Below are 20,514 nucleotides of genomic sequence, written 5' to 3'. Positions count from 1 at the left end.
TGGATCTTGAGGGCCAAACACGGAGAGTTGACTGCAACGGCGGACCCCCGGACCGACACCACCCCGCTATCACAGGACACGACAAGAGACTATCTTGCCCAGACATGACCCCTGGGCCACAGAATGAACTGGTACTGTATATGGACGGTGAACTCTTGTATGATAATGTTAAACATGAAATTGTACAGGTAATTGTGAACCTGGCAGGTATGCAACTGCCTGAGTATTGCAGTAACCAAGCGCCCCTACGAAAACTGTACAAATTACTGAGTAAGGCTGTGATTAATCAGCCGGCCGACGCCACGGGTGCCACTAGATTCAGGGGACATCCTGCTTTCCACCGCCAGGAGAGAGAGTTAGTTAACAATGTACTGACAGGGGTGAACACAGGGACTTCCCTGGTAAACTCTCTCGACATTCAAGGAATCAACTCCGAGGTCACGAATCTTAAAGGGATCATGAGGCAGCTTGCTCATGAGAGTAGCGAGGGGTGGTGAAACGGCAGCGGCCGTAGGGGGCAAGAGTGTGGCATCTGTATTGGAAAGCGTACACGTTATAGAGACCCATGCTAAAGCCACCAGCCAATTAACAGAAAGGGAGGAACGACAAGAGGGCAGCACCCAAAAAAGCCAGCTTACGGCCGGTGGATGATCGGGCAATTAAGACACAATCTGGGCCAGATCCAAAGGGGGGAGGTACTGGGCTGGATCAACAGTGCCCGGTAGTGGGGGATGGCCAAGAACCCAGGCGTCATCGACGCATGTACATTGAAAGGAGTGACCAGGGTGTATGCGGTGATTCAGAAGTGCACCTCAAACCAAATGAACGTGATAGGTATGGGCAATCCCCTCAGTCACAGCAGACACGGGCCCACACCCTCAGTACCAAGTGGAGAACATTGGGTTAATCCGAGACAATGACTCCCTCCGGTACTACCCCATAGATATGCATGCCATACGCAAGAATGAGGGCATACACGGGGTATCACTGAGTGGGTGCAGGAGGAAAGGTAGCCTCACAATTTGCTCCCATCCAGTTGGAACGGGGGTGGTGCTGGACAAATGTGGGTACAACCGAACGGAGGGTTGTATATTAGAAATTACCCACAGAGGAAACCATCACACCCGCTCAGGATACAAGGGAACCCCGGCTCCCAGTTAGTATCGGACACGCGTGAATAATGTACGTCCAACAAAGGGATCAGGTCTCAGTCAACCAGGGGGTCATTGTGCTGTGGCCTTTGTCTAATTAATACCATTAAGTTACTGATAATAAAAGATATATAAACTGTGCTCATTTGAACCTCGGTGGAGAAGTGCCTGGATTGCCCAGTGTTTGCTCCCCGCATGCGTAATAAAGGAACCACTTGAATATTGCATCTGGACTCCGAGTGTTGAACTTTTGTACCAGAGTATTCCTCGGTTCTTTCAACGTGTTGGTGGATTGAGCAGACAAGTGGCAGATGAAGTTCAATGTACAGAAGTGTGAGGTGATCCATTTTGGCAGGAAGAATATGGTGAGACAGCATAAAATAAAGGAAGAGCCTCTAAAAGAGGTGCACAAACAGAGGGAACTCAGACGTACATAGGCCATTGAAGATGGCAGGACGTGTTGAGAGCAGTTAATAAAGCAGATAGTATCTTAGGCTTTATTAATAGGGGCATTGAGTACAAGAGTAAGGAGGTCATGTTGAACTCGTATAAGACACTAATTAGGCCTCATCTGGAATACTGCGTCCAGTTCTGGGCGCCATACTTGAGGAAGGATGTGAAGACATTGGAGAGGGTACAGAGGAGATTCACAAGAATGATTCCCGGGATGAAGAACTGTAGCTATGAGGATAGATTGGAGAGGATGGGACTGTTTTCCTTGGAGAAAAGAAGGCTGTGAGGAGAGTTGGTGGAGGTATTCAAGATCCTGAGAGATATGGACAAGGTAAATCGTGAGAAACTGTTTCCACTCAAGTGAACATCAAGGACTAGAGGGCACAGATTCAAAATAATTGGCAAAAGGAGTAAATGTGATGTGAGGAAAGATTAATTCACCCAGAGGGTGGTTGGAGTCTGGAACAAAATTCCTGAGAGGGTGCTGGAGGCAGATTCGATCGAGGTATTCAGAAGGGAATTGGATCGTTACCTGAAAAGACAGAATGTGCAAGGTTACGGGGATGAGGCAGGGGAGTAGGACTAGGTGGAAGGCTCTTTCAGAGACCCAGTGCAGACTTGATAGGCCGAATGGCCTCCTTCCACACTGTAAAAAATTCTGTGACATCACAAAGCAGTATCAAGATTTTGTGATTTAGAGATAGATCATGAAATCGGAAATGATCAAAACAAAGGGCGTACATTTATTGTGAGCTGTACAGCCCGAGGGGCTCTAAACAGTTCCCAGTCCCTCGGTACACTGTGGCAGAAGGGTCTTAGACAGCGACCCTTCCCCATTGCGCCTTTGCGGCAGCTGCCCCAAGCTTTAGTGCGTCCCTCAGCACGTAGTCCTCGGCCTTGGAATGTGCCAGTCCGCAACACTCGGTCGGGGACAACTCTTTGTGCTGGAAGACCAACAAGTTTCGGGCAGACCAAAGAGCGTCTTTCACCGAGTTGATGATCCTCCAGCTGCAGTTGATGTTTGTCTCGGTGTGTGTCCCTGGGAACAGCCCGTAGAGCACAGAGTCCTGTGTCACAGAACTGCTCGGGATGAACCTCGACAGAAACCACTGCATCTCTCTCCAGACTTTCTTTGCAAAGGCACAATCCACAAGGAGGTGGACAACGGTCTCTTCCCCACCACAGCCACCTCGAGGGCAACGTGCAGAGGGGGTGAGCTTCCTGGCGTGTAGGAAGGATCTGACGGGGAGGGCCTTTCTCACCACCAGCCAAGCTACGTCTTGGTGCTTGTTGGAAAGTTCTGGCGATGAGGCATTCTGCCAAATGACTTTGACAGTCTGCTCGGGGAACCATCCCACAGGGTCCACCCTCTCCTTATCCCTCAGGGCCTCTAGGACGTTACGTGCTGACCACTGCCTGATGGACTTGTGGTCAAAGGTGTTTTTCTGCATAAATTTTTCCACCAGGGACAGGTGGTAGGGCACGGTCCAACTACTTGGAGCGTTCCGCGGCAGCGTGGCCAGACCCATCCTTCGCAACACCGGGGACAGGTAGAACCTCAGCACGTAGTGACACTTGGTGTTTGCGTACTGAGGGTCTACGCACCGCTTGATGCAGCCGCACACAAAGGTGGCCATCAGTATGAGGGCGATGTTGGGCACGTTTATTCCCCCTTTATCTAGAGGCTTATACAGCGCGTCCCTGCGGACACGATCCATTTTCGACCTCCAGATAAAGGGGAAGATGGCTCGGGTGATCGCCATCGCGCAGCAGTCTGGAATGGGCCAGACCTGCGCCATGTACAGCAACAGCGAGAGTGCCTCACACCTGATGACCAGGTTCTTACCCGCAACGGAGAGGAAGCGTCGCTCCCAGATTCCCAGTTTCCTTTTCACCATAGACACTGGATCCTTCCAGTTTCTAACGCATACCCCGGTCCCTCTGAACCATATCCCCAGCACCTTCAGGCCGTCAGCACTGACGGTGAAGGGGACAAAGGATCGGTCAGCCCAGTTCCCAAAGAACAGGGCCTCGCTCTTCCCACGATTTACCTTGGCTCCCGAGGCCAGTTCGAACTGGTCGCAGATGTGGATCAGTCTGCGCACCGACAGCGGATCAGAACAGAAGACGGCGACATCGTCCATGTACAGGGAGGCTTTGATCTGAGTGCCTCCACTGCCTGGGATCGTAACTCCTCTAATGCCCGGATCCTTCCTGATGGACTCAGCAAAGAACAGGCGAGAGAGGACAGCCCTGCCTGACTCCAGATTTAATTGGAAAGCTATCTGATTCCCACCCATTGATTGAGACTGCGCTACTGATGTTAGTGTAGAGTAGGATCCAACTGGATCCAATTGCGAATTCCCTCCCCAAACCCCATTTTGAGAGCACATCCACCATGTAGGTGTGCGATATTCTGTCAAAGGCTTTCTCCTAATCCAGGCTGATGAGGCAGGTATCCACACCCCTGTCCTGTACATAGGCAATCGTATCACTGAGCAGCGCCAGGCTGTCAGAGATCTTCCTGCCCGGCACAGTGCAGGTCTGGTCAGGGTGTATCACCAATTCCAGAGCGGATTTGACCCGCTTGGCGATGACCTTGGACAGAATCTTATAGTCCACATTCAACAGTGAAATGGGTCGCCAATTTCTAATTTCCTCCCTTTCTTCCTTGTGCTTGTAGATGAGGGTGATGATGCCTTTCCTCATGGATTCTGACATACTGCCGGCCAGGAGCATACTCTCGTACACTCCTAGCAGGTCTGGGCCGATTAAGTCCCACAGAGCCGAATATAACTCCACCGGCAAGCCGTCGCTTCTGGGGAGATTTACTCTTCTCGAAGGACTCAAGGGCCTAAGTCAGTTCGTCAGGAGTTCGCGGTTTGTCCAGCCTCTCCCGTGTACTGTCGCCTAAGACCTCCGTGATAGAGGACAAGGAGGACTGGGAGGCCGTGCTGTCCGTCGGCTTCACGTCATAAAATCCGGCATAAAAGGATTTGCTGATCCTCAAAATGTCGGACTGCGCTGACTTTACTGATCTGTCTTCTTCATTCAGGCTGCTGATCACAGAGCTCTCTCTCTGTTCCTTTTGGAAGAAGAAACGTGAGCACGTCTCATCCTGCTCCACGGAGCGGACTCTGGAACGGAAGATGATCTTGGAGGCCTCCGAGGCAAAGTGCGAGGCTTGCTGGCTCTTCACCTCTTGGAGTTCTTCCTTGACATCGACCCCCACCGACTGCAGCCGGAGCAGATTCTGCAGGTTTTTCTGGAGTCGGGACATTTCCCTCTCTTCCTTTCTAGCTTTCTGGATGCTTTTGAGGATGAAAAACCTCTTGGTGTTTCCCTTGATCGCTTCCCACCAGTGTGTCAGGGACTCAAAGAGGGGTTTCATGGTTCTCCAACCTTCATAAGCCCTCTTGAGCTCCTCAATGTTCTCTGGGGTCAGCAGTTGCACGAATAGCTTCCATGCCCCCCTGCCCACCCTCAGGTCCTTCTCCAAGTGGCAGTCCGCCAGTAGGAGGCAGTGGTCAGAGAAGAACACCGGCTTGACCTCGGTGGATCTGACTGTGAATGCACGGGACACAAAGAGGAAGTCTATCCTGGAACGAATGGACCCGTCTGGCCGCGACCAGGTGTATCTACGCTGCGCTCCGTCTGCAGGGTTGCTGAAGACGTCGTGCAGCTTGGCATCCTTAACTGTTTCCATCAGGGATCTGGACGTAGCGTCCAATCTGCTGCCGGCCCTGCCGGATCGTCCAGCCGCATCGATGATGCAGTTGAAGTCACCGCCCAGAATGACCGGCCTGGAGGTCGCCAGCAGCAGTGGGAGCTGCTGAAAAACCTCCAGCCGCTCAGCTCCTTGTGACGGGCCATACACGTTAATTAACCGGAGTGGAGCGTTCTTGTACATTACGTCTGCTACGAGGAGTCGCCCGCCCACCACCTCCTTGACCTCGGAGACGGTGATGTTGCCTCCCCGCAGCAGAATACCCAGGCCGGAGGAACGAGAGTCATTTCCGCCCGACCAGATCGATGGCCCGTGGGACCACCACCGTGACCATTGCCTGTAGGAGCTGAACTGGATAACCTCACTTATCCACGTTAAACTCCATCTGCCAAATTTTGGCCCATTCACCTAACCTGTCCATATCCATTTGTAAATTTCTCATTTCTTCACTGCAACTTACTTTCCCACCTATTTTGGTGTCATCTGCAAATTTAGCTATGGTACCTTCTACTCCTGAATCCAAGTAAATAGTTGGGGCCCAAGGACCGAACCCTGTGGCACCCCACTAGTTACAGCTTGCCATCCACAAAAGACCCATTTATCCTGACTCTCTGCTTTCTGTTGGTTAGCCAAAGCTCTATCCAAGCAAATATATTACCCTTAGCTGCGTGTGATCTTATCTTGTGTATTAATCTTTTGTGCGGCACCTTATCAAATGCCTTCTGGAAGTCCAGACATACTACATCTACAGGATCGCCATTATCCACTTTGCTTGTCACATCTTCAAAGAACTCTAGCAATTTAGTCAAACACGATTTAGTCTTCATAAAGCCATGCTGACTCTGATGGATTGCATTTTGACTTGCATTTTAGGAGGGTAGTGAAGGCATTGGAGAGAGTGCAGAAGAGGTTTACGAGTTTGGTTCCAGGGGCGAGGAAGTTGAGTTATGAAGTAAGATTGGAGAAGTTGGGACTGTATTCCTTGGGGAAAAGAAGTCTGAGAGGAGACTTGATAGAGGTATTGAAAATCATGAGGTATCTGGAGAGAGTAGATAGGGAGAAACTGCTTGCACCGATGAAAGGATCGAGAAGGAGCGGGCACAGGTTTAAAGTAACTAGCAGAAGAAGCAAAAGTGATAGGAGCAGCGAGTGGTCAGGCTCTGGAATGCACCGCCTGATAGCGTGGCGGAGGCAGGTTCAATTGAAGAGGGAATGAGATGATTATTTGAAAAGAAAGCATGTGCTGGGTTACGTGGAGAAGGCAGGAGAATGGCACGAAGTGAAATGTTCATTGGGAGAGCTGGTGCAGTCACGACGGGCGGAATGGGCTCCTTGTGCAGTGTAAGGATTGTGTGAACGTGGATGTAGACGTTTCCGAGTAGCTGTGTAAAGTGTGTGAGCTTTGAGGTGTGAGTTTTGACTGTTGCTGTATCAGCAGCAGCAGCAGCAGCGGGCGGGAGCGGCAGCAGAGAGCTGGTTGAAAATGTTGTGAGGCGAAAGGTGCAGCTGAGAGAGTGTTTGAGAGGTGTATTTGCAAGTGAAAGATGTTTTTGTATGAGTGAGGTAGAGTGTTTGTGAGATGAGAGTGGTGTCTGTGAGCGTTGGGTGAGCGTGCGTGTTTTTTGTGTGTAGATGGTGCGGGTGAGTGAGAAAGAAAGAAAGTTGGGTTTTGAAAAGTAAAGAAAGCAGATGTTTGTAAGAAAACTATTTTTAGCATTGAAAATCCCCTGGAAAGGGGTGGTGCACCATTCCCAGAGATACTGCAATACCAGGTCGATGCGTGGAGTGGACGGAGCAAGCCCCTATTCCATCTCCCTGCTCCAAAAATCAATTTAATATATGGTCCCCAGATAAGGGACGTATCAGATATTAAACTGATAAGAACAGATTTTTTTTTTTTTTTTTTTGTAAAAATATACTTTATTCATAAAAAATCTTCAATCACATTCAAAACCATTTCAAAAACAACATTACAAGGGTACAATCCAGGTTAAACTTTTACAAAATGTATCACCAGGTGCATCAGTACAAACAATATTACAATCATTTACAGCCTTTCATTTTGATCTGTACAGCCCGAGGGGCTCTAAACAGTTCCCAGTCTCTCGGTGCGCTGTGGTAGAAAGGTCTTAGACAGCGACCCTTCCCCATTGCGCCTTTGCGGCAGCTGCCCCAAGCTTTAGTGCTTCCCTCAGCACGTAGTCCTGGACTTTGGATTGTGCCAGTCCGCAACAATCGGTCGGGGACAACTCTTTGTGCTGGAAGACCAACAAGTTTCGGGCAGACCAAAGCGCGTCTTTCACCGAGTTGATGATCCTCCAGCTGCAGTCGATGTTTGTCTCGGTGTGTGTCCCTGGGAACAGCCCGTAGAGCACAGAGTCCTGTGTCACAGAACTGCTCGGGATGAACCTCGACAGCAACCACTGCATCTCTCTCCAGACTTTCTTTGCAAAGGCACAATCCACAAGGAGGTGAACAACGGTCTCTTCCCCACCACAGCCACCTCGAGGGCAACGTGCAGAGGGGGTGAGACTCCTGGCGTGTAGGAAGGATCTGACGGGGAGGGCCTTTCTCACCACCAGCCAAGCTACGTCTTGGTGCTTGTTGGAAAGTTCTGGCGATGAGGCATTCTGCCAAATGACTTTGACAGTCTGCTCGGGGAACCATCCCACAGGGTCCACCCTCTCCTTTTCCCTCAGGGCCTCTAGGACGTTACGTGCTGACCACTGCCTGATGGACTTGTGGTCAAAGGTGTTTTTCTGCATAAATTTTTCCACCAGGGACAGGTGGTACGGCACGGTCCAACTACTTGGAGCGTTCCGCGGCAGCGTGGCCAGACCCATCCTTCGCAACACCGGGGACAGGTAGAACCTCAGCACGTAGTGACACTTGGTGTTTGCGTACTGAGGGTCTACGCACCGCTTGATGCAGCCACACACAAAGGTGGCCATCAGTATGAGGGCGATGTTGGGCACGTTTTTTCCCCCTTTATCTAGAGGCTTGTACATCGCGTCCCTCCAGACACGATCCATTTTCGACCTCCAGATAAAGCGGAAGATGGCTCGAGTGATCGCCATCGCGCAGGAGTGTGGAATGGGCCAGACCTGCGCCACGTACAGCAACAGCGAGAGTACCTCACACCTGATGACCAGGTTCTTACCCGCAATGGAGAGGGAGCGTCGCTCCCACATGCCCAGTTTCCTTTTCACCATAGCCACTCGCTCCTTCCAGTTTCTAACGCATGCCCCGGTCCCTCCGAACCATATCCCCAGCACCTTCAGGCCGTCAGCCCTGACAGTGAAGGGGACAAAGGATCGGTCAGCCCAGTTCCCAAAGAACATGGCCTCGCTCTTCCCACGATTTACCTTGGCTCCCGAGGCCAGTTCGAACTGGTCGCAGACGTGCATCAGTCTGCGCACCGACAGCGGATCCGAGCAGAAGACGGCGACGTCGTCCATGTACAGGGAGGCTTTAACCTGAGTGCCTCCACTGCCTGGGAACGTCACTCCTCTTATGCCCGGATCCTTCCTGATGGACTCGGCAAAGGGTTCTATGCAACACACGAAAAGGACAGGCGAGAGAGGACAGCCCTGCCTGACTCCAGATTTAATCGGAAAGCTATCTGTTTCCCACCCATTGATTGAGACTGCGCTACTGATGTTAGTGTAGAGCAGTTGGATCCAATTTCGAATTCCCTCCCCAAAGCCCATTTTGGAGAGCACATCCCCCATGTAGGTGTGCGATATTCTGTCAAAGGCCTTCTCCTGATCCAAGCTGATGAGGCAGGTATCCACACCCCTGTCCTGTACATAGGCAATCGTATCCCTGAGCAGCGCCAGGCTGTCAGAGGTCTTCCTGCCTGGCACAGAGCAGGTCTGGTCAGGGTGAATCACCAATTCCAGAGAGGATTTGACCCGATTGGCGATGACCTGGGACAGAATCTTATAGTCCATATTCAACAGTGAAATGGGTCGCCAATTTCTAATTTCCTCCCTTTCCCCCTTGTGCTTGTAGATGAGGGTGATGATGCCTTTCCTCATGGATTCTGACATACTACCGGCCAGGAGCATACTCTCGTACACTCCTAGCAGGTCTGGGCCGATCAAGTCCCACAGAGCCGAATACAACTCCGCCGGCAAGCCGTCGCTACCGGGAGTTTTACTCTTCTCGAAGGACTCGAGGGCCTTAGTCAGTTCATCAGGAGTTAGCGGTTTGTCTAGGCTCTCCCGCGTACTGTGGTCTAAGACCTCCGTGATAGAGGACAGGAAGGACTGGGAGGCCGTGCTGTCCGTGGGCTTCACGTCATACAGTCCGGCATAAAAGGATTTGCTGATCCTCAGAATGTCGGACCGTGATGACTTTACTGAGCCGTCTTCTTCCTTCAGGCTGCTGATCACAGAGCGCTCTCTGTGTACCTTTTGGAAGAAGAAACGTGAGCACGTCTCATCCTGCTCCACGGAGCGGACCCTGGAACGGAAGATGATCTTGGAGGCCTCCGAGGCAAAGTGCGAGGCTTGCTGGCCCTTCACCTCTTGGAGCTCCTCCTTGACATCGACCCCCATCGACTGCAGCCGGAGCAGATTCTGCATCTTTTTCTGGAGTCGGGACATTTCCCTCTGTTCCTTTCTAGCTTTCTGGGTGCCTTTGCGGATGAAAAACCTCTTGATGCTTCCCTTGATCACTTCCCACCAGTGTGTCAGGGACTCAAAGAGGGGTTTCACGGTTCTCCAACCTTTGTAATCCCTCTTGAGCTCCTCAATGTTCTCTGGGGTCAGCAGTTGCACATTTAGCTTCCATGCCCCCCTGCCCACCCTCAGGTCTTCCTCCAAGTGGCAGTCCGCCAGTAGGAGGCAGTGGTCAGAGAAGAACACCGGCTTGACCTCGGTGGATCTGACTGTGAATGCACGGGACACAAACAGGAAGTCTATCCTGGAACGAATGGACCCGTCTGGCCGCGACCAGGTGTATCTACGCTGCGCTCCGTCTGCAGGGTTGCTGAAGACGTCGTGCAGCTTGGCATCCTTAACTGTTTCCATCAGGGATCTGGACGTAGCGTCCAATCTGCTTCCGGCCCTGCCGGATCGTCCAGCCGCATCGATGATGCAGTTGAAGTCCCCGCCCAGAATGACCGGCCTGGAGGTCGCCAGCAGCAGTGGGAGCTGCTGAAAAACCTCCAGCCGCTCAGGCCCTTGTGCCGGGACATACACGTTAATTAACCGGAGTGGAGCGTTCTTGTACATTACGTCTGCTACCAGGAGTCGCCCGCCCACCACCTCCTTGACCTCGGAGACGGTGAAGTTGCCTCCCCGCAGCAGAATACCCAGGCCGGAGGAACGAGAGTCGTTTCCACCCGACCAGATCGATGGCCCGTGGGACCACCATCGTGACCATTGCCTGTAGGAGCTGAGGTGCGGTATCGCACACTCCTGCAGAAACAACAGGTCAGCTTTGACCTTGGCTAGGTAGTCCAAGGTCGCAACACATCGCGTAGCAGATTTAATGCTACGCACATTTATGGATACAATCTTTAAACCCATTTTAAAGCATTTATTCTCCTACCAAACCCACTGTCTCTGAGAGTCCCAGACCTTTAGTCTGCTCCTTCATACCCGTAGTGAGCTCAAATTCCTTCACTTTGGATGGGCTGAGGTAGATCTCCTTGGCCGTGTTCTGCTCCAGTGGCATCTGGAGGTTCACGTAGAGAGCGGGTTTTGAGATGACCTTTGCTGGAGAAGCTTCTCCAAAACTCACCCCCTCTGGGGTGTTGCTGTTCCCGGCTTCCTGGAGCTGGGGTGCGATGATTGCCTCACTGCTCCCAGATTCCAGGGGCTGTGGTGCACTGGCCTCCTCAGGTTGCAGGCAAAGTTGGGGTGCGCTGGTCTCCTTGTTGTCTCCAATTTTCTGGAGCTCGGGTGTCTCATCCTCCAACGCCCTGGAGCTTTGCCGCCTCTTCTGTCGGTGCCGCTCTGGCACTTCATCATCCGAAGAGCTGCTGCCCTTGTCATCCGTGTCGGATGGGAGACGCCTCTTGCCGCTTCTCTGGGAAACGCCTTTGCTTCTTCTTCGCTCCCTCTTACTTTTCTTGTTCTTCACCGTCTGCCACTCCCCCTGCTGCTTTTCCACTGCTGCCTCCTCCTCCATTGATTCGCTGTCCTGAGGACTGGGAGGTTCAGGGGGTAGTGCTGTTGATTGGCTCTCTGTTGCCTCAATCTCTTTCTCCACCTTGTCTCTCTCTGTGTCCTCCTTTGTCCCGTTGAGCTCCCTGGGGGCCTTGGTGGTTGGAGTGACACGAAACATTTCTTCTGCTTCCCCCTGGTCGGCGTTGGCTGCCTGTGCGTAAGTACGGCAGCGTTTGGGGCAGGTCCTGTAGAGGTGACTTGCCTCGCCACACAGGTTGCAGCACTTGGCCTGTTTGCAGTCTTTTGTCTGGTGCCCTTCCTGTTTGCAGATCTTGCAGAGGGAGGCGCTGCACTTGGCCGCCACATGACCAGCCTTGCAGCATGAGCGACAATGCTTGGGTTGCCCAGCGTAGACCAGGTAGCCCCGGTTTCCCCCGATAGCGAAACTGGAGGGAGGGTGGAAAATGGCTCCCTTACCATCGGTCTTTAGCGTGACCTTAAACAGGCGTTTGCCTGTCCAGATCCCCAAGTCGTCTCGAATCTCGGTGCCGCTCCCCACCTTATCGAAGTACCTGGTGAGGAAGGTGACCACGTCGGCGACAGGGACGAAGGGGTTGTACACATGCACCATCACCTCACGTTCCCGTTGCAACGGCAGAGAAAAGTGCGGCTCCGCCGTCAGGATCTTCATCTCCGGCAGGTCTCTCTTCTCCTCGAACACCCTCAGGAGCCGGACGCAGTCTGCCACCCGCTTGAACGTCACGTCAAAATAACCGCCTTTGCGGGAGTCGTGCAGGGTGAAGATCTCCGTAGCTTGGAAGCCGCACGCCTTCAACAGGATCCTCCTGGTGAAGAAGCCCCGATCCATAGGTGATCCTCCTTCGCTGTGGTTCACCGTGACTCGGACGGTGATAGGTAGCCCACGGTATGGATTTGGATTGCGATTGGTTATCGGCCTTCCATCCCGACCTTGCCTTGGCAGGACCATGGTGTCGCCCCTGCAACACTTGATGTTAGCCAAAAGGCCGAGAAGCGATGAGAAAGAAAGAAAGTTGTGTTTTGAAAGATGTGCATGTTGAAAAGTAAAGAAAGCAGATGTTTGTAAGAAAACTATTTTTAGCATTGAAAATCCCCTGGAAAGGGGTGGTGCACCATTCCCAGAGATACTGCAATACCAGGTCGATGCGTGGAGTGGACGGAGCAAGCCCCTATTCCATCTCCCTGCTCCAAAAATCAATTTAATATATGGTCCCCAGATAAGGGACGTATCAGATATTAAACTGATAAGAACAGATTTTTTTTTTTTTTTTTTGTAAAAATATACTTTATTCATAAAAAATCTTCAATCACATTCAAAACCATTTCAAAAACAACATTACAAGGGTACAATCCAGGTTAAACTTTTACAAAATGTATCACCAGGTGCATCAGTACAAACAATATTACAATCATTTACAGCCTTTCATTTTGATCTGTACAGCCCGAGGGGCTCTAAACAGTTCCCAGTCTCTCGGTGCGCTGTGGTAGAAAGGTCTTAGACAGCGACCCTTCCCCATTGCGCCTTTGCGGCAGCTGCCCCAAGCTTTAGTGCGTCCCTCAGCACGTAGTCCTGGACTTTGGATTGTGCCAGTCCGCAACAATCGGTCGAGGACAACTCTTTGTGCTGGAAGACCAACAAGTTTCGGGCAGACCAAAGCGCGTCTTTCACCGAGTTGATGATCCTCCAGCTGCAGTCGATGTTTGTCTCGGTGTGTGTCCCTGGGAACAGCCCGTAGAGCACAGAGTCCTGTGTCACAGAACTGCTCGGGATGAACCTCGACAGCAACCACTGCATCTCTCTCCAGACTTTCTTTGCAAAGGCACAATCCACAAGGAGGTGAACAACGGTCTCTTCCCCACCACAGCCACCTCGAGGGCAACGTGCAGAGGGGGTGAGACTCCTGGCGTGTAGGAAGGATCTGACGGGGAGGGCCTTTCTCACCACCAGCCAAGCTACGTCTTGGTGCTTGTTGGAAAGTTCTGGCGATGAGGCATTCTGCCAAATGACTTTGACAGTCTGCTCGGGGAACCATCCCACAAGGTCCACCCTCTCCTTTTCCCTCAGGGCCTCTAGGACGTTACGTGCTGACCACTGCCTGATGGACTTGTGGTCAAAGGTGTTTTTCTGCATAAATTTTTCCACCAGGGACAGGTGGTACGGCACGGTCCAACTACTTGGAGCGTTCCGCGGCAGCGTGGCCAGACCCATCCTTCGCAACACCGGGGACAGGTAGAACCTCAGCACGTAGTGACACTTGGTGTTTGCGTACTGAGGGTCTACGCACCGCTTGATGCAGCCACACACAAAGGTGGCCATCAGTATGAGGGCGATGTTGGGCACGTTTTTTCCCCCTTTATCTAGAGGCTTGTACATCGCGTCCCTGCGGACACGATCCATTTTCGACCTCCAGATAAAGCGGAAGATGGCTCGAGTGATCGCCATCGCGCAGGAGTGTGGAATGGGCCAGACCTGCGCCACGTACAGCAACAGCGAGAGTACCTCACACCTGATGACCAGGTTCTTACCCGCAATGGAGAGGGAGCGTCGCTCCCACATGCCCAGTTTCCTTTTCACCATAGCCACTCGCTCCTTCCAGTTTCTAACGCATGCCCCGGTCCCTCCGAACCATATCCCCAGCACCTTCAGGCCGTCAGCCCTGACAGTGAAGGGGACAAAGGATCGGTCAGCCCAGTTCCCAAAGAACATGGCCTCGCTCTTCCCACGATTTACCTTGGCTCCCGAGGCCAGTTCGAACTGGTCGCAGACGTGCATCAGTCTGCGCACCGACAGCGGATCCGAGCAGAAGACGGCGACGTCGTCCATGTACAGGGAGGCTTTTACCTGAGTGCCTCCACTGCCTGGGATCGTCACTCCTCTTATGCCCGGATCCTTCCTGATGGACTCGGCAAAGGGTTCTATGCAACACACGAAAAGGACAGGCGAGAGAGGACAGCCCTGCCTGACTCCAGATTTGATCGGAAAGCTATCTGTTTCCCACCCATTGATTGAGACTGCGCTACTGATGTTAGTGTAGAGCAGTTGGATCCAATTTCGAATTCCCTCCCCAAACCCCATTTTGGAGAGCACATCCCCCATGTAGGTGTGCGATATTCTGTCAAAGGCCTTCTCCTGATCCAAGCTGATGAGGCAGGTATCCACACCCCTGTCCTGTACATAGGCAATCGTATCCCTGAGCAGCGCCAGGCTGTCAGAGATCTTCCTGCCTGGCACAGAGCAGGTCTGGTCAGGGTGAATCACCAATTCCAGAGCGGATTTGACCCGGTTGGCGATGACCTTGGACAGAATCTTATAGTCCACATTCAACAGTGAAATGGGTCGCCAATTTCTAATTTCCTCCCTTTCCCCCTTGTGCTTGTAGATGAGGGTGATGATGCCTTTCCTCATGGATTCTGACATACTACCGGTCAGGAGCATACTCTCGTACACTCCTAGCAGGTCTGGGCCGATCAAGTCCCACAGAGCCGAATACAACTCCGCCGGCAAGCCGTCGCTTCCGGGGGTTTTACTCTTCTGGAAGGACTCGAGGGTCTTAGTCAGTTCATCAGGAGTTAGCGGTTTGTCCAGGCTCTCCCGCGTACTGTGGTCTAAGACCTCCGTGATAGAGGACAGGAAGGACTGGGAGGCCGTGCTGTCCGTGGGCTTCACGTCATACAGTCCGGCATAAAAGGATTTGCTGATCCTCAGAATGTCGGACCGTGATGACTTTACTGAGCCGTCTTCTTCCTTCAGGCTGCTGATCACAGAGCGCTCTCTGTGTACCTTTTGGAAGAAGAAACGTGAGCACGTCTCATCCTGCTCCACGGAGCGGACTCTGGAACGGAAGATGATCTTGGAGGCCTCCGAGGCAAAGTGCGAGGCTTGCTGGCCCTTCACCTCTTGGAGCTCCTCCTTGACATCCACCCCCATCGACTGCAGCCGGAGCAGATTCTGCATCTTTTCCTGGAGTCGGGACATTTCCCTCTGTTCCTTTCTAGCTTTCTGGGTGCCTTTGCGGATGAAAAACCTCTTGATGCTTCCCTTGATCACTTCCCACCAGTGTGTCAGGGACTCAAAGAGGGGTTTCACGGTTCTCCAACCTTTGTAATCCCTCTTGAGCTCCTCAATGTTCTCTGGGGTCAGCAGTTGCACATTTAGCTTCCATGCCCCCCTGCCCACCCTCAGGTCTTCCTCCAAGTGGCAGTCCGCCAGTAGGAGGCAGTGGTCAGAGAAGAACACCGGCTTGACCTCGGTGGATCTGACTGTGAATGCACGGGACACAAAGAGGAAGTCTATCCTGGAACGAATGGACCCGTCTGGCCGCGACCAGGTGTATCTACGCTGCGCTCCGTCTGCAGGGTTGCTGAAGACGTCGTGCAGCTTGGCATCCTTAACTGTTTCCATCAGGGATCTGGACGTAGCGTCCAATCTGCTTCCGGCCCTGCCGGATCGTCCAGCCGCATCGATGATGCAGTTGAAGTCCCCGCCCAGAGTGACCGGCCTGGAGGTCGCCAGCAGCAGTGGGAGCTGCTGAAAAACCTCCAGCCGCTCAGCCCCTTGTGCCGGGCCATACACGTTAATTAACCGGAGTGGAGCGTTCTTGTACATTACGTCTGCTACGAGGAGGCGCCCGCCCACCACCTCCTTAACCTCGGAGACGGTGAAGTTGCCTCCCCGCAGCAGAATACCCAGGCCGGAGGAACGAGAGTCGTTTCCGCCCGACCAGATCGATGGCCCTTGGGACCACCATCGTGACCATTGCCTGTAGGAGCTGAGGTGCGGTATCGCACACTCCTGCAGAAACAACAGGTCAGCTTTGACCTTGGCTAGGTAGTCCAAGGTCGCAACACATCGCGTAGTAGATTTAATGCTACGCACATTTATGGATACAATCTTTAAACCCATTTTAAAGCATTTATTCTCCTACCAAACCCACTGTCTCTGAGAGTCCCAGACCTTTAGTCTGCTCCTTCATACCCGTAGTGAGCTCAAATTCCTTCACTTTGGATGGGCTGAGGTAGATCTCCTTGGCCGTGTTCTGCTCCAGTGGCATCTGGAGGTTCACGTAGAGAGCGGGTTTTGAGATGACCTTTGCTGGAGAAGCTTCTCCAAAACTCACCCCCTCTGGGGGGTTGCTGTTCCCGGCTTCCTGGAGCTGGGGTGCGATGATTGCCTCACTGCTCCCAGATTCCAGGGGCTGTGGTGCACTGGCCTCCTCAGGTTGCAGGCAAAGTTGGGGTGCGCTGGTCTCATTGTTGTCTCCAATTTCCTGGAGCTCGGGTGTCTTGTCCTCCAATGCCCTGGAGCTTTGCCGCCTCTTCTGTCGGTGCCGCCCTGGCACTTCATCATCCGAAGAGCTGCTGCCCTTGTCGTCCGTGTCGGATGGGAGACGCCTCTTGCCGCTTCTCTGGGAAACGCCTTTGCTTCTTCTTCGCTCCCTCTTACTTTTCTTGTTCTTGTTCTTCACCGTCTGCCACTCCCCCTGCTGCTTTTCCACTGCTGCCTCCTCCTCCATTGATTCGCTGTCCTGAGGACTGGGAGGTTCAGGGGGTAGTGCTGTTGATTGGCTCTCTGTTGCCTCAATCTCTTTCTCCACCTTGTCTCTCTCTGTGTCCTCCTTTGTCCCGTTGAGCTCCCTGGGGGCCTTGGTGGTTGGAGTGACACGGAACATTTCTTCTGCTTCCCCCTGGTCGGCTTTGGCTGCCTGTGCGTAAGTACGGCAGCGTTTGGGGCAGGTCCTGTAGAGGTGACTTGCCTCGCCACACAGGTTGCAGCACTTGGCCTGTTTGCAGTCTTTTGTCTGGTGCCCTTCCTGTTTGCAGATCTTGCAGAGGGAGGCGCTGCAGTTGGCCGCCACATGACCAGCCTTGCCGCATGAGCGACAATGCTTGGGTTGCCCAGCGTAGACCAGGTAGCCCCGGTTTCCCCCGATGGCGAAACTGGAGGGAGGGTGGAAAATGGCTCCCTTACCATCGGTCTTTAGCGTGACCTTAAACAGGCGTTTGCCTGTCCAGATCCCCAAGTCGTCTCGAATCTCGGTGCCGCTCCCCACCTTATCGAAGTACCTGGTGAGGAAGGTGACCACGTCGGCGACAGGGACGAAGGGGTTGTACACATGCACCATCACCTCACGTTCCCGTTGCAAGGGCAGAGAAAAGTGCGGCTCCGCCGTCAGGATCTTCATCTCCGGCAGGTCTCTCTTCTCCTCGAACACCCTCAGGAGCCGGACGCAGTCTGCCACTCGCTTGAACGTGACGTCAAAATAACCACCTTTGCGGGAGTCGTGCAGGGTGAAGATCTCCGTAGCTTGGAAGCCGCACGCCTTCAACAGGATCCTCCTGGTGAAGAAGCCCCGATCCATAGGTGATCCTCCTTCGCTGTGGTTCACCGTGACTCGGACGGTGATAGGTAACCCACGGTATAGATTTGGATTGCGATTGGTTATCGGCCTTCCATCCCGACCTTGCCATGGCAGGACCATGGTGTCGCCCCTGCAACACTTGATGTTAGCCAAAAGGCCGAGAAGCGATGAGAAAGAAAGAAAGTTGTGTTTTGAAAGATGTGCATGTTGAAAAGTAAAGAAAGCAGATGTTTGTAAGAAAACTATTTTTAGCATTGAAAATCCCCTGGAAAGGGGTGGTGCACCATTCCCAGAGATACTGCAATACCGGGTCGATGCGTGGAGTGGACGGAGCAAGCCCCTATTCCATCTCCCTGCTCCAAAAATCAATTTAATATATGGTCCCCAGATAAGGGACGTATCAGATATTAAACTGATAAGAACAGATTTTTTTTTTTTTTTTGTAAAAATATACTTTATTCATAAAAAATCTTCAATCACATTCAAAACCATTTCAAAAACAACATTACAAGGGTACAATCCAGGTTAAACTTTTACAAAATGTATCACCAGGTGCATCAGTACAAACAATATTACAATCATTTACAGCCTTTCATTTTGATCTGTACAGCCCGAGGGGCTCTAAACAGTTCCCAGTCTCTCGGTGCGCTGTGGTAGAAAGGTCTTAGACAGCGACCCTTCCCCATTGCGCCTTTGCGGCAGCTGCCCCAAGCTTTAGTGCGTCCCTCAGCACGTAGTCCTGGACTTTGGATTGTGCCAGTCCGCAACAATCGGTCGGGGACAACTCTTTGTGCTGGAAGACCAACAAGTTTCGGGCAGACCAAAGCGCCTCTTTCACCGAGTTGATGATCCTCCAGCTGCAGTTGATGTTTGTCTCGGTGTGTGTCCCTGGGAACAGCCCGTAGAGCACAGAGTCCTGTGTCACAGAACTGCTCGGGATGAACCTCGACAGCAACCACTGCATCTCTCTCCAGACTTTCTTTGCAAAGGCACAATCCACAAGGAGGTGGACAACGGTCTCTTCCCCACCACAGCCACCTCGAAGGCAACGTGCAGAGGGGGTGAGCTTCCTGGCGTGTAGGAAGGATCTGACGGGGAGGGCCTTTCTCACCACCAGCCAAGCTACGTCTTGGTGCTTGTTGGAAAGTTCTGGCGATGAGGCATTCTGCCAAATGACTTTGACAGTCTGCTCGGGGAACCATCCCACAGGGTCCACCCTCTCCTTATCCCTCAGGGCCTCTAGGACGTTACGTGCTGACCACTGCCTGATGGACTTGTGGTCAAAGGTGTTTTTCTGCATAAATTTTTCCACCAGGGACAGGTGGTACGGCACGGTCCAACTACTTGGAGCGTTCCGCGGCAGCGTGGCCAGACCCATCCTTCGCAACACCGGGGACAGGTAGAACCTCAGCACGTAGTGACACTTGGTGTTTGCGTACTGAGGGTCTACGCACCGCTTGATGCAGCCGCACACAAAGGTGGCCATCAGTATGAGGGCGATGTTGGGCACGTTTTTTCCCCCTTTATCTAGAGGCTTGTACATCGCGTCCCTGCGGACACGATCCATTTTCGACCTCCAGATAAAGCGGAAGATGGCTCGAGTGATCGCCGTCGCGCAGGAGTCTGGAATGGGCCAGACCTGCGCCACGTACAGCAACAGCGAGAGTACCTCACACCTGATGACCAGGTTCTTACCCGCAATGGAGAGGGAGCGTCGCTCCCACATGCCCAGTTTCCTTTTCACCATAGCCACTCGCTCCTTCCAGTTTCTAACGCATGCCCCGGTCCCTCCGAACCATATCCCCAGCACCTTCAGGCCGTCAGCCCTGACAGTGAAGGGGACAAAGGATCGGTCAGCCCAGTTCCCAAAGAACATGGCCTCGCTCTTCCCACGATTTACCTTGGCTCCCGAGGCCAGTTCGAACTGGTCGCAGATGTGCATCAGTCTGCGCACCGACAGCGGATCCGAGCAGAAGACGGCGACGTCGTCCATGTACAGGGAGGCTTTTACCTGAGTGCCTCCACTGCCTGGGATCGTCACTCCTCTTATGCCCGGATCCTTCCTGATGGACTCGGCAAAGGGTTCTATGCAACACACGAAAAGGACAGGCGAGAGAGGACAGCCCTGCCTGACTCCAGATTTAATCGGAAAGCTATCTGATTCCCACCCATTGATTGAGACTGCGCTACTGATGTTAGTGTAGAGCAGTTGGATCCAATTTCGAATTCCCTCCCCAAACCCCATTTTGGAGAGCACTTCCACCATGTAGGTGTGCGGTATTCTGTCAAAGGCCTTCTCCTGATCCAAGCTGATGAGGCAGGTGTCCACACCCGTCATGCATATGATGGGGAGGGCCTTTGTCACTATCAGCCAAGCTACATCCTAATGCTAATTTGAAAGTTTTGGTGATGAGGCATTCTTCCAAATTACTTTGACAGTCAGCTCAGGAAACCACCCGACAGCATTCACTATCTCCTTTTCCCGCAGGACCACATTACAATATGTGCAGCCCACTGCCTGATGGACTTGTGGTCAACAGGTTTTTCTGCATAAACTGTTCCACAAGGGATAGGTGATACAGCAGGTTCCAACTGAATGGAGCGTTCTCTGGTAACATAGCCATATCCATTCTTCCCAACACCGGGAAGAGGTAGAATCTCAGCAC

General features: G+C 52.7%; 1 protein-coding gene, 1 non-coding gene and 2 pseudogenes across 2 annotated transcripts in view; all 4 read right to left on the bottom strand.

Annotated features, from left to right (window-relative positions):
* LOC144668732 (uncharacterized) overlaps positions 1-20,018 on the bottom strand; it is a 434,727-nt gene extending 414,709 nt beyond the window's left edge. The window contains exon 1 of the mRNA XM_078531062.1: positions 18,808-20,018. The gene's annotated coding sequence lies outside the window, so the exon portion shown is untranslated. The remainder of the gene's footprint in view (positions 1-18,807) is intronic.
* Positions 7,067-7,248, bottom strand: LOC144669135 (U2 spliceosomal RNA). Its single transcript, XR_013573609.1, has one exon. It is a non-coding gene; the product is annotated as a U2 spliceosomal RNA (small nuclear RNA).
* LOC144669132 (U2 spliceosomal RNA) lies at positions 12,592-12,772 on the bottom strand (annotated as a pseudogene).
* LOC144669081 (U2 spliceosomal RNA) lies at positions 18,122-18,300 on the bottom strand (annotated as a pseudogene).
* Positions 20,019-20,514: the final 496 nt, after the last annotated feature.

The sequence above is a fragment of the Cetorhinus maximus genome, chromosome 28, assembly GCF_964194155.1.
Source record: "Cetorhinus maximus chromosome 28, sCetMax3.hap1.1, whole genome shotgun sequence".
Taxonomy (NCBI): Eukaryota; Metazoa; Chordata; class Chondrichthyes; order Lamniformes; family Cetorhinidae; genus Cetorhinus; species Cetorhinus maximus.
This window is presented reverse-complemented; position numbering and strand designations above follow the sequence as displayed.